The sequence below is a fragment of the Stigmatopora argus genome, chromosome 8 (assembly GCF_051989625.1).
Source record: "Stigmatopora argus isolate UIUO_Sarg chromosome 8, RoL_Sarg_1.0, whole genome shotgun sequence".
Lineage (NCBI taxonomy): Eukaryota > Metazoa > Chordata > Actinopteri > Syngnathiformes > Syngnathidae > Stigmatopora > Stigmatopora argus.
Window position 1 is genome coordinate 12,082,944 of NC_135394.1, and position 14,364 is coordinate 12,097,307.

The 14,364-nt window shown below is 39.8% G+C and overlaps 1 long non-coding RNA gene and 1 other non-coding gene across 2 annotated transcripts; one reads left to right on the forward strand and one right to left on the reverse strand.

Annotated features, from left to right (window-relative positions):
* The first annotated feature begins 1,007 nt into the window (after positions 1-1,007).
* On the forward strand, positions 1,008-1,079 carry trnaa-cgc (transfer RNA alanine (anticodon CGC)). Its single transcript has one exon. It is a non-coding gene; the product is annotated as a tRNA-Ala (tRNA).
* Positions 1,080-1,499: 420 nt separating this feature from the next.
* Positions 1,500-14,210, reverse strand: LOC144078415 (uncharacterized). Its single transcript, XR_013301198.1, has 3 exons — positions 14,187-14,210; positions 8,776-8,845; positions 1,500-1,725 (listed from the first exon to the last, which is right to left on the reverse strand). It is a non-coding gene; the product is annotated as an uncharacterized LOC144078415 (long non-coding RNA).
* Positions 14,211-14,364: the final 154 nt, after the last annotated feature.

Here is a 14,364-nt window from a genome sequence, read left to right on the forward strand (position 1 = left end):
GTGAAGGGAGTTGCTCTCACTGCCATTCTACAACACCCTCATTTTTTTGCTCACATGTCAATGCAACAACAACAAAAAATAGGAATGCATTTTGGTCCAGTGAGCAATTGAACATGAGAGGATAATTATTTCCCTAAAAGCTAGCTAACCCATGAACAATCTGTGAACTGGTAAAATGGTTACGCCTCATGTTTGTATATCCCGCGTGGCGTCTGCAGTTGACTCCAATAAAGCTGTAAAAAGGGCCATTTTTATGTTTGGGGCATAAAATACCCTTGGAGGTTCATGTGTGCTTTCCTGCAGGGAAAAGGCCGCCTAACTACCTTCAGCTTGTCTGGCTCCTCCTTTGCGGGGCCTCTTCATCCTCTACCGCCCCTTCTTCTTCTTCTTCTTGCGCACACACATACACACACATTCCTAGGCACTGGGCTGAGACGGTATGTGAACAAAGCTCGGAGAGACAGACAGAGCGAGAGAGCGAGAGAGCGAGAGAGCGAGAGAGCGAGAGGTAGAGAGAGGTAGGCCTCCATTTTTAGTGATGACTGCAGGAAAGCGCTCGCTGATGCCAGCTCTTCTCACAATGACTCCCCCCACATACACACACACACACACACAAAGTGAGGCTATACATCTTTCTGCTACATGACTGTATATACAGGCTCAGATGACAAAGCCTCCATGTTGCGGCATTTATTCTATGGAGAAGATGCTCTTTCTCCAAGATATCATCAGTACCATGCAAAGATAGATACGCTTTTCAGTTCACAAGTACATCAAGAAAAGATGTGTACTCTGTGCCCAGGTGCAATGCCATGCCGTGTATGTCGGTCGGTATAGGCAAAAAGTCATTGTTCTGTTTTTCTCACTCATTAAGGGTGATAGACAGTGACACTTTTACATCCATGAATGGTATATTTGATGGTGATAATGAAGAAATTAGCTCATTTGGCAAGCTGAGATATCATTGTAGCCGTTGTAAAACCATCATCTTGAAGGTGACAACATAAGGGGATGTAGCTCAGTGGTAGAGCGCATGCTTCGCATGTATGAGGTCCTGGGTTCAATCCCCAGCATCTCCATTTACTTCAACTAGTGAGTTGCTTTTAATGAAAAAATGTATAGCAGGGATAAGGAACCTACAACTTGTGAGTTTTATGTGGTTTTCTTGATGGGTGCAACCAGGCATCGAACCCTCGACCCCAGAACTGTGAGGCCGACACGCAAATCACTCAATCACCCCTATCCAAGATGAATGTATGTATTTTTGAAATCCTAATTCATGCATGAAAGAATGAAACAAAATATTCTCCATGAACATAGTTTTAAGAAATTCATGATTTGCATATTTGGAATCTATGAGCAACCAACTCTCATCTGAAGGTCAGTCATTTTAGATCTTATCGATTCCTTTGAATTCTTAAAAGAAAATGCCTGTATATTTTCCAAATAAATGGGCATACAATGTGTTTACTTAATCTCTGGAGCCCTGTAGAAAATAATGTATTGACAAAAGTCAAGACCTCTAAAATTGTTGCCACTATGTGTTTCATTAGTGAAGCCCTTTAACTCATTTGCTGAGTTTGACAGCAATAAACGACAATTCCCTCTCAACTGGAGTATCCAGTAAAATCCTCGTGTCTCCACAGAATAGCAACTCCTCACTTGCATGTTGTCCTTTTTGTTTTCCCAAATGTGGAAATGTGCCATACGCTCAAACAGCAAACCCTGACAAGACACAAGGAAGCGCAACAGATCCAGTTTACGAGTTGAAGCCGGCTCCCTGGGCCGCCATATTCATCATGTCGCTGGCAGAGTTCTTTCATGTAAAACGGTCAGTAAAAGCTTCTCTCCGGCGTACACATGTCGGCATAAATCATTTGCTCCTGACAGCCTGTATCTCTTTATTGCTACCTGAAAACACAGGGCCCCTTTGCAGCTAGTTTCTCCGGGAAGCACTGTGCTCACGTATAGGTTGCAAATGTTCCTCTAAGAACAATTCAAAAGGTGTCGCCTCAGCCATACAATGCTAGCTCTGCTTACTAGATTAATTGGTTCCAGAAGTGGTTTTGTAACTTGGATTTTTCGTAAGTTTACAAATTTACAGTTTACAAAAGAAATGTTCCAATGGAGTGGAATTGCGAGTGTCAGCTGAGTAAACATACCGACATATAATGACAATAAAAGTGTTCAATTCAATTCAATGTAAACACACAACTTCACAACTTGAAACTATGTTAAGCACACTCACAAAAAACTCAAGAAAAAAAATGGTCAGAGCTAATCAACCATAGTCTCAGAAAAAGATGAAAAAGTGGGGCTTTTGGTTAGACCTATATTCTGCTAGTGGCCGCTACACCGCCTAAAACACAGGTGTCAAAGTGGCGGCTCAGGGGCCAAATCTGTCCCGCCACATCATTTTGTGTGGCCCGAGAAAGTAAATCATGAGTGCCGACTTTCTGTTTTAGGATCAAATTAAAATGAAGATTATAGACGTATATCATATTTCCTAGTTCAAAAATCATTTCGTAAAATCTTAAAATATATAAAAATATTTTCTGTTTTCCACTATAATATGGAACATAATGATTAAAAGAGATTTTCCTTTACTAAGAAAAAAAAAGCTCAAATAAACATTGTTTTAGATCTATAAAAAATGGAAAAGTTAGGGCTTTTGATCCAGTTCTTTTAATCTATGTATAGAAAAAAAAATCTAAATATTATATCTAAAATGGTCCGGCCCGCATCAAATCGAGTTGACGTTAATGCGGCCAGCGAACCAACCCGAGTCTGACACCCTTGGCCTAAAAGGTTTCCCGTTAAGGCTTTTTATAACCTAAATATTTTGTATGTACAAGCATTCATAAATGCGCGTACCACTGTATATATTTTAGCTTTTTAAAAGTCACGAAAAGGAAATACCCCTTTCAATTTTTTTGTATAGTTTTTGGTGGCCTCCAAGCCATTTGCAAGTTTATTTCAAGCACAACTCACACTACAAATATTTCCCCCCAAAATAAGTATTTCACACAATTTTGGAAGACATTTATATCTACTAGCACACTCCTCCTTTGTCTGATTCGTTATTAAAAGACAAATCTCCTTCATCTAATGTTGTTTTTCTTGCCTAATTTCATTTCTCTTGCTCTTATTGTCCTGTTCTTGCTTTTCTTTTGAGCGTGACGTTTTATCTGGACTGTTTTGTTACAAGCGCAGCCCTTCAGCGTCCAAATGGGGTCATCTGGTGCCCCCGTCATCCCTCATAATTCTCATATCAGCCCGCATTCGAACTTCATATTCATATTCCATCCCCATATCAAGGAGGCTTTAATTGCAGGGGAAATTGCTGCTTGAAATTAATATTGCACCAACAGTTGGAGTCATTAAATTAAAGGGAAATGATACTTCTTTGTAATAATTGTTTTATTACCTTAGCGTACAAATACCTTGTAGGCGAGTTTGAATGTGTTTGTGTAATCCTGCAAACTCAAATTCACACTGTGCCAAAAATGAAAACTGGGATAAACTCAACAATTGCGGAGGAAAATAATTGCAGTTGTTGATGTTTTAAGACATGGTGACAAAGTGGCGTTCCGGGGGCGAGATACGGCCCGGCAACTCATTTAGTGTGGCCCACGAAAATCAATTGTGTGTTAATTTTATGTTTTATGGTAAAATGCAAATGAACATTAGCTGAATGAAGAATATTTACTGTTTTGCGCTTTAAAAAATGAAATTCATTTCTTTTTTCAGCTTGTTTTTTAGTCAAATTCTTGTCACCTTTTATTTTTCGATGCGAAGAAATGAAGTGAAAAATAGAATATTTACTGTTTTTCCTTTTTTAATTAAAAAACAAAATCGTAAAATAAAAGAAGTAGTTAAAGTTCTCCCTGTTTTTATTAATATATATATATATATATATATATATATATATATATATATATATATATATATATATATATATATATAAACAAATCTTAATGGACAAATCTTAGTGTTCTTAATGATCGCTTGACTATAAGAAAAGCTGTCAATTCATTAATTAATTAACTTAACCAAGTTTATTTGTTTTCAAGTTCTTTCTTTTACTTTATTTTTTATTTTTTGTACAAGTCATCAACAAATGCATGTGTTGGATTTGGGGAACGATGAAAGTTAGACAATTGAATGAAAACAACATTGACTAGGACAGCATATTTAAAGATGTTGATCTTAATCGACCCTTCCTTAAGCGATCGATAAATTGTACGACACTGATGCATGATTACAGCCCAAGCACTTATGTAAGCCCACCTCTGACACACTTCTCCACTACTTCCCATCTGGTTGCCTGACTCCATCTCTTCTTTCTCCTCCCTTTTATTCACCCAGCGAACACGCGTTCCTCCTCCTGTGCTCATAATGGAGATCATATGTTGAAGGCGGCGCGCTGAAACCCAACACGGGACGTCCACTTCAAATAAAAACTGCTGTCAGCAATGAGGGACTGAAATCGGATCCGAGCGGGCCTCGCCGACACGCCGTTAAAATGGAAGCCCGAGAGGAGAACGGCGGGCCTGCAGACGGACCACACCTCGGCCAGAGGCATTCCATTCCTCTTCCAAAAAGCATGACATTTCTCAAGCAAATTTGCTGAGGTGTGACGACTCCGAATATATATATATATATTTTTTTTAATCCTGTCCACAGAACAAAGTCGCTTCTACATTGTGGAGCAAACACGTCAAAAATCTGCTGCATGTTGTGAAAAACTAAGAATAAAACCCTCTCTACTCAGCAAAACCTTGCCAAATCCTTTTCCATGCCTTAAATTATTTGTTTAGTGTTGCTAGATGGTGCTGTTTTGGGTAGCAACAGAGTTGACACAGGCTCAGCAGTTGACCTTTTAATATCTATGTGAACTCATCTTTAGTATCACATGGGGAACTCATTTATGCATTGAGTGTCCACACTAATTCAGTCTAGAGAAATGGCTATGTCACAGTGTTTTACTTTTACTGTAAGCGCCTTTTTAATAATACAGTAACATTCATAAAGTCAGGAAAAAAAATTCAACATGACCCTTAGCGGAAATGCCTTTAAATATTAAGAATAACTCCACCCACCCACTCTTATTTTCCCTCTCTCCCATGTTTTGTGCATTGACATAGATAGAGGCCAACTGACAATAAGAGTGTACAGTCACAGAATCACTCCTGGGGATGTGAATATTGCCACTTACATTTATTGTGTGACTGTTTCTGTTTTGTTGCCCTGTAAAAACATAAAAATAAAAAGACTTTTCTTGTGTCTGTCTTTGTCGTTTCTCATTAAGTGTTAGCATTAGGCTAGTGAACTTGATGGCAAAGTTATTTAACATCCACGTCTAATTTTCTTTGGATTCTGAATACTTTGACAGTTTCATCAGATTTGAACCGGCAAAGGCAATAAACCTCCACTTTCTCGCCCCATCTTGCTTGATCTAAATACAGAAAGTCATGTATTGGTGTGCTCCTATCTTAGAGCAACAGTGTGTATTCATTCATTTTCCGTACCGCTTATTCTCACAAGGTTCCCAGGGGGTGCTGGAGCCAATCTCAGCTAACTATGGGCACACCCTGAATGGGTTGCCAGCCAATCGTAGGTCGCAAGGAGACAGACAACAATTCATGCTCAAGCTTAAACTGTTAAACCAGCCTAGCGTGCACGTTTTGGGCGTGTGCGGTCGATTGGTCGCCAGTCTTTTGGTCACGGTGTTTTGGTCGCCCGGACCGTGACAACGGGCGACCAAAAGACCGGCGACCAAAAGACAGACGACCAAAAGACCAGCGACCAAAAGACAGACGACCAAAAGACCGGCGACAAAATAAGGTAAAACAACACGGTCTACGCATCAATAAAAGCCAACAATGGCCATGAGCAGTTTCACTGAGCCGACGTGTGAGTGTAGAAGAGTTTGTATGTACATGCGTTGCCCCTTTAAGAAGCAATGTCAGTCAGGGTCTTAACAAGTTCTCCAACAAAAAACAATAAAAGTCCGGGAAATTTGGAGCTTTTCTTTAGCCTAATAATCAATAGGGCGTTAAGTATGACTAAATAGTAAGTCGCAGTTTGTATTTAGGGAATTTGAGCAACGATTTAAATGGTAATTATCAATAACCTTCCGGGCGACCAAAAGACCGGCGACCAAAAGATCGGCGACCAAAAGACCGGCGACCAAAAAACCGGCGACCAAAAGATCAGCGACCAAAAGACCGGCGACCAATCGACCGTGTACCGTTTTGGGGATGTGGGAGTACCCGAAGAAAACCCATGCAACCCCAAGCAGAACATGCAGACGCCACCTGAGTATCAAACCCTGGATCCCACAACTCTGAGTCCAATTCGCTAACCACACTGTGAATCTAAGTGATAAAGATGCTCTTCCTGTGTGGTTTGGCACATACATTGTCCGCAGCCCACCCGGTGTATCAGATGGCAACATCACCATTTCTCAGCACGCTACAGAGATAGAGCTGCCCTTCCTCTGATGGATATCCCCAGCAAGAGCGGGAAGATGGATGGAGTGGACGCCCGCCACGCCGGAGGAAGTCGCAGCGTCCTGGTTTTCGTCAAGTCGTCGAGGGATCAGATGTTATCGAGCCGGGAGGTGTCGGCGGCGCTCGGCTCAGCGCCGCGTGCCGCGGATAGTTTACGTAAAGGATAAACTGTGACCCGAGGATATAATCCGCCAGTGGGCCGAGCGGTAGCGCCGTGGATTACCGCGGGTTAACTCTAGCCTCTACTCTTGCCGGCCACCTCAAGAGGAGCCTAATTGAGCTAAATCTCGTTATTTACAGCCAACTACGCGAGTGTCTTTAAACAGATCGCACAGGAGCCAAATACTCACTCGCACAATGAGGTCACAACTCCGTGCCAATTCCTGCAAGTAAGCGGCCTGTAAGGCAGTACTAAGCAACGGGTGGCCTTTACACTGAAAACACGGATGAAATGCCACAGCTGTAACGGAAACTACTCTTATCTCAAGACAAAATATCAGCTAAGAGACTGCTATTACAGTTATTACCTCTAATTACGAATGTCTCTAGATACGAAATTTTCAGGTTACGAAATTTTTATATGCAAATGAGTGCCTCGAGATATGAAAAAGATTCAAGTTACGAAATCCCCCCAAAAAATTTAATGCCTTTCCTTATCCGTTATTTTATTTTGAAAATATTGTCACGAATGCATTGATTCTCACTTTAGAACCTCGCTACACTCTACTAGGCTCTATTTGGCTGTCTCACAACAACCACTATCCATTTTTCAAGATTCTCTCTTACATACCCGTCAACCTCAGCTAAATGTTCCCCTTATTAATGATTGCTATTCAGTGATAAAAACTGTACAAATGCAACGCAGCACATATTTACACATACACACAGTAAGGCACATGTTCATTCATTCATTCATTTTCTGCACCGCTTCATTCTCACTATAAATGTCGAAAATGTACTACAGAGATCGGGTCAAAGGGGAATGCGCGCCCTTATTAATGATTGCAATTCCCCTTATTAAGCGATAAAAAACGTACAAATGCAACGTGGCACATATTTTCACACACATACTTATAGGGCACACGTGAAAGTCGAAAATGTACTACAAAGTGGACGACTTTCTGACGCCGTCGAGTCATAGGGAAATGCGCGTGCGCATATGCTTCAACAGGGATAGATTTTTTTAATGCTTTTTATTAATTTTAAGACATTAATAAATCATTTTCTTATCATTTTCTCTCATTTTTGTGTGTTTCTCACATCTTTCATACAAAATTGGAACACTTTACCAATTTTAAAGGGTTTAGTTGGTAGTTGTGTGAGGACCGTGGAACGAATTAGAGAATTTACATGTAAAGTACTGCTCTACTTACAAAATTTTCAGGTCACGAAAAAAATTACAACAACCACTAACTTCAGTACCTTTGATGACTATAGACATTGAGTAATCAGATCTTAAGCTTTTCATGCGTTTTGGAGATGTAAAACAAAAAAGTGCTCAGTAGTCATTCCCTAACCCAGAAGTTGTTGGTTTAATTCCCTATGCTAGTGACCTTGTTTAAGTGTCCTTGAGCAAGATAATGTACCTCATGTTGCTCCTGATCCTGCGGCAAATAATGATATTGTGTCAAAGTGCTTTGAGTGCCTTGAAGGGGAAAAAAAGGCGCTCTACCTCTACATTGACTATATACTTGCATTAAGATTTATTTTGACCATTGGTGCCAAGGTTACACGTTCAAAAGAACATTATCTACCTACCAGTACAAAATCAAATACCAGCGTGTATCTTTAAACTCTGCAAAATTGCGCCCAGACAAAAACTTGCAGCCTCATCTGGGTCTTATTTCCATCATGAACAGTATTCACATTTCACATTCTGTATTAATAAATGATTAAACACCTACATTAACTATTTACATTTCATTCTTTAACCTGTTTTCATGGGCACATATTGAAATCACAAGTGTTTTATACAGCAGGACCCAAGTGAGCCTTAACTAGCCACACATTCACAACTTACCTTCAGTAAATAATATTGATGTCCACTGTTTCTGCTAACATAGCAATTAGCCACAAGCGTTTGTCTTATCCTAATCATTAATTAGCATAATATTTACACAAGATCGATGGCATAAACCCTACAATAATATGGAACACTTCTAGAACTCGGATTTTTTTAAATGATTTCTCAAACAAGACAGTTTTGCTAATTAACATATTACTACATAATTTAGTTTAATTTAGAAAAAAACTTGCTTACCAGAGCTTGACTTGATGTTGACTGGATGACCACAGATCTTCAGCTCATCATAAATGTGCATTTATTTGTCCTAACAAGTACAGAATTAGTTAGACATCAATGTAAATGAGATAATAATTGTTTTATATGATTTTTTGCATCATAATTTATCATTCACGATGCTGATAGGAGTCTCAAAATGTGGCCGTGGTAGAGGAGTTTGCCACTAGACGGCAGTGTATACTCCCAAATCAATAAAACAAAATACAGCACTTTCAAAACAAACCATTCCAACGCCACTCGAATCTTTTCACTTCTAACTTGTGTCAATTCTTTCACCAAATTAAACCGACAATTTATGATGTCAAACTACGTTTGTGGAAAAGCGACACCCAAAAATACTCCAATTTATTTGACTCCTGTCCTTAATAAAGAAGTCTGCTGGTGTGAATTATCCATGCGCATTCCGTTTTAATTAAGTCGCTTGTTTAATAAAAGCGACAGTCCAAATGTCGTAATTGCAAGTTTATACAATGTTACCATTCAAAGTCATATCCATGTATTTATAGTTCCGTTGACATTCATTGTACACAAGTATAATATCCACGAGGAAGCACGGCCCGTGTTTTTAATCAAGGTGTCAACATATTTCATCGCACAATAAAGTTTACGAGCCAGTTCAGGCATCTAAAAAAGGGAAAGGATGTTGCTCATCTGCTGCGAAACACCCACTACAAAACAAAAAAAAATAGAAAAATGACACGCAAAACTATTAGCTCAGTGCACACCGCGTTAATCAGACGCAGGAGCTTAATTACGCGTTGGCACAACGCATGGAACGCACTTAAGCGGAAGCCTCCGAGCATGAGGGAGAGTTTTGGAGCACGTTCAAGAGAAATCAGAAGCTGTTTGTTTACAACAATCATTACATTGTCAACATACGTTACATTTCATTGGCTGCCATACATCATGCAAGTCTTAAATTTCACTCAGAAACGGTGTCATTAAACATCTTCAACAATCAAAAGGCTCTTGATTGATTCACGTCCATGTTTTTGTCATTGTGGCAGCATCGTTTTCATGTTAACCAGCACTGTTGTCATTCTCTGATTCCTTCACAACTATTAACGTCACTGAAGTATGAACACCAGTTCAGTCCACCGCATGCATTTGCAGCACCGTACGAATGGCAAGCTGAGATCTGATTCGGACTGTCAGCAATTTCTGTTTTCTTTTTCAAAGCTGTTTAGGTTGAACTTATTTTAACATTGAAAATCTATAGAAAAGTCTTTGTTTGCAAAAACTGTCCCACATTGTGTTGTTCGACCGTATATACTCAGTGGTACACGGTCGATTGGTCGCCGGTCTTTTGGTCACCGATCTTTTGGTCGCCGATCTTTTGGTCGCCCGGAAGGTTATTGATAATTACCATTTAAATCGTTGCTCAAATTCCCTAAATACAAACTGTGAATTACTATTTAGTCATACTTAATGCCCTAGTAATTATTAGGCTAAAGAAAAGGTCCAAATTTCCCGGACTTTTATTGTTTTTTTGTTGGAGAACTTGTTAAGACCCTGACTGACGTAGCTTCTTAAAAGGACAACGCGTGTACATACAAAGTCTTATACACTCACATGTCGGCTCAGTGAAACTGCTCATGGCCATTGTTGGCGTTTATTGATGCGTAGACCGTGTTGTTTTACCTTGTTTTGTCGCCGGTCTTTTGGTCGTCGGTCTTTTGGTCGCCGGTCTTTTGGTCGCCGGTCTTTTGGTCGCCTGTTGTCGCGGTCGGGGCGACCAAAAGACCGGCAACCAATCGACCGCACACGATACTCAGTACACCACAATGCACTGTGTAGAAAAGACTGATCAAAATTGGATTGGAAGCAAACCATAATGGATTAGGTAACTTGATTATTTTAGTAGATAGACGGGTATCTAATGCTCTTAAAAAATTAATGAAGGGAATTTGGAATTGGATATTTCCAAAGACAGTAAGGGAATTAATAACTGTTTTGGCTACATTTTTTTAAATTATAATTTCTGATGTGTTATAGGAGAACCTTTTACAAAAAGCGATTTTTCTAACACCGTGATGTTTCTTTCCTATATGAGAAAATGCCCATTTCTGAGATATGAAGTTTGTTGTGATAAATTCTTGGTGTCTTCCATCTCATTTTGCTACGTCATATCGAAAAAGAATGTTGTTTGTTTACAATGATGAAACAGTACAAGTTCAAAGTGACATTGTTGTAGGCTGAAATGTACGTATTTTTAGGCGGACAGATGACAGCACTTGGTGTAATGCTCTTTTATATCATTTGCAAAGTCGACATGGATTGAACGCGAGTAAGGCCCGTAATATTTGGCCTCATCTGACTTTGACGCTTTTATTTCCGTCATGTGTTGTTGTGTCCAAAGTTACTCGATTAAATGTAGCATAATACTACCGACAGCCGAGTACCATCTGCAGTTATTTACAAAACTCAAATTACTTAGCTACCGTATAACTCCTAAAGTTTGAAAATTAAAGCGGTGGTGGGGGGGCTGACAAACTGGATTGGAAGCAAGAATATGCTGTTAATTTCGATCGCTTCCGCTGTGTATGTGCAATTACATACCAAATGGTGTGGTCAATTTTCACATTTAATGGCAACCTATTGCAAATAACAGTATAAATCGATTCTGCTATAGTGCCACCTCCTCGTCTTGTTTTGACAATAACGTGTGGGGAGGGGGGTCAGGAAGCTGAAATTTATTGGATTTAACTGTTTTGCTCCGCACACCATTGGATAATTCCCCCTTATCGGCCCAGAAGCTGTAGTTATTTACTTGAAAATGGACTAATTTCTTATTCCAGCAGAGGGAGGACGGGCTGCTGACTTGAACAGCTGCTTCATGACCCAAAAAACTGTCAGTCTTTCCCTGGAATAAATTGTGGACCGTACCACAGAAAAGCAAGGGAGTAAGCGTCACCCAGCATGGCCGCTAGGCCTCGTCAGAACACGTTTTAAGGGAATGTATTCCATTTATACAATGTAACCGTGCTAACTAACACAATATAAGTGCAAAATTGACTGATTTCTTGTCTTTAAAGAGCTGATTTTTGTCGTTTCTTTCCCGAGTTCTCCCCCATCTCTCGTGTGGCGCCTTGGTTTAAGCTCATAGTAGAATCAATTCACAGAGAGGGCAGCTTGAAACCGACCGCTCACGCCGGAGCGAGTGGCGGAGCGAGTGGCGTGTTTGGCGGGCTCCGACTTTAACAGTCCGGCTAGCATCCGGGCTGTACGTGTGTGTGTGTGTGTGTGCGGGTATACACGTCTGTCCACGCGCGTGGAACGACTTAAAGAGTGTGTTTGCGTGTGTGTGTGCATGTGTGTGTGTGTGGTGGGGGGGGTGTAAAGATGACTGGCCCTTTTGGACTTGTTGTGGATGTTTTTTGGTGGTTGCAGATTTATGACAGTTAAAGTTCCACGCGTGTCGGAGCTGTGAGATGCCCCCCCCTTAAACATGTCAATTGGACACTTGTCTGCGTGACTCTGCAAACCCTGGAGTGTGTGTGTGTGTGTGTATGCGTGTGTATGGGGGGGCAATTTGTACACCCAATATTTGCCACGTGCATTAGCATCATGATGAGTAGCGAACATGTCAATGCATTTAAAGGGCCCGTCGCTATTTAAATATGTCCATTCTCATTCATTAGGTCCCAAATTTGAATGGGTTGCCAAAATTAATGAATGAGTTGACAGCTTTTGTGATCGTGCTCATTTTCGGAGATTCACATTTTAGTACAAATCTTCTGCAATTATTGATTTAAAAAGGGGAAACACAGGAAATATTCCCTATAGAGCTACAATCTTTTAATTTGATCATAAAACAGAAAGTCGGCACTCATCGTTTACTTTCTCGGGCCGCACAAAATGATGCGGCGGGCCAAATTTGGCCCGCGGGCCGCCACTTTGACACCAAGGCTTAAACCCAGAGTGGGTTTAAAGGCCACAACATGAGGTACACCCACGCCAATATTAACTTGTTACTTGTCAATAACAATGGCAGAATTAATTGGAACTGGGAAGACTGGCTCGCATAATCACTGTCAGTCCTCCCAGTAAGAATGAATTAGACGTCTAGTGCCGCCAAGTTATACATTGAAAATCCGTACTCCCGTTAACCTGACTTGATTGCAGAGTAATAAGCAATATCATGCCTAATGTTACTATTCGTTAGAATTCCAGGTGAGTTCAAGTGCAGGTTGCAGATAAGAGTCGCACACTCACAGGCAGAAGCAATCATATTGGAAAAGGAAGAATAAGAGTGATGATAAATAATCCTCATGATGTCAAAACTGCGTGCACAGCGCCCCCTCTGGGTGATCGGAGACGGCGCGGTAATGCACTGTTTTGTACATTAACCATTTAATTAGTCGTGGAAAAATAATGGTTACAGCAACCTGTAGTTTATCTTATAATCAAATAGTTGACCTCATTTAAAGCCCCTTTCACAGATTTTACACACTAATTGAATGATAATTTATTTTCTGAACGCTCTCACAATATTCTATCAAGACTCTCACAGACCTATTGAAATTATACAAAATAATATAATTGCAATACAATAGTATAGTACTACTCCATTATTGATTTGTCACTATAATTTTTGGACATTATATATATTTGTGTTTAATTTCTTCATACTTCAATGTGTTTAGACAGGGGTTGTGTAGACTTTACATTCTATGAAATGTTGTTTTTTTATTTAAAAAAAATGGAAAACTTATTGTACTTATTTTGATGAAGACCTCAAATGTAAATATTTATCATACTGATAACTGCAGAAATTTCTCCTAAAACTTACCTTTGTGAAAGATCACGACATTGCGAATCTTTGCTGACACCCTGTGGACATGACGAGTATTGCACCTAAAGCCCACACAGCGATTTGTACACAGCAATTAAATGATACAATCCGATCCGTGTTAAAAATAAAGGACTCGTACAGATAAATAAGTATTGAAACTGTACCAAAATATAACAGAATTATTTTTATTTTATTAGCATGCACTGACGTAACTCCTACAGAAATACGTACCAGGTGTACATCATTTCATGTAGCAACCCCCCCCCCCCCCCCCAATATTGATATTTATGTCAAAACAGTATATTCACATCATGAAAAAAATCGTTTCGTCGAGTCATCTGTCTGGATGAAGTTACATAAATAAATCACAATGCAAAGAAAATTAGCGATCACAATAGTAGTGCTATCAATGACCAATTATTACTCAAAACAACCATGCAAAGTGCACATAAAACTTTTGCCAAACTGCGACTAAACATTTTAGCAAGTGGTTTAGCTCAACAAATTAACTGGATGGCAGCATTTAGTCACATTTTACAAACATTGATGTACCATTAACAAACAGGTGGCTTACCTTCAAAAATACAGTTGAACAAGAGGCAGAATGGGGCCCGAACGGGGGGGTTGAAAAGTCAAACTACGGCAACGGTCGAGGGACAAAATACACGCATGTATTTGGGGTAAATTTAGCAATATATATTCTACAAAATTAAACATTGGCAACTGGTGGAATAGCTATTTATGCTAGCATC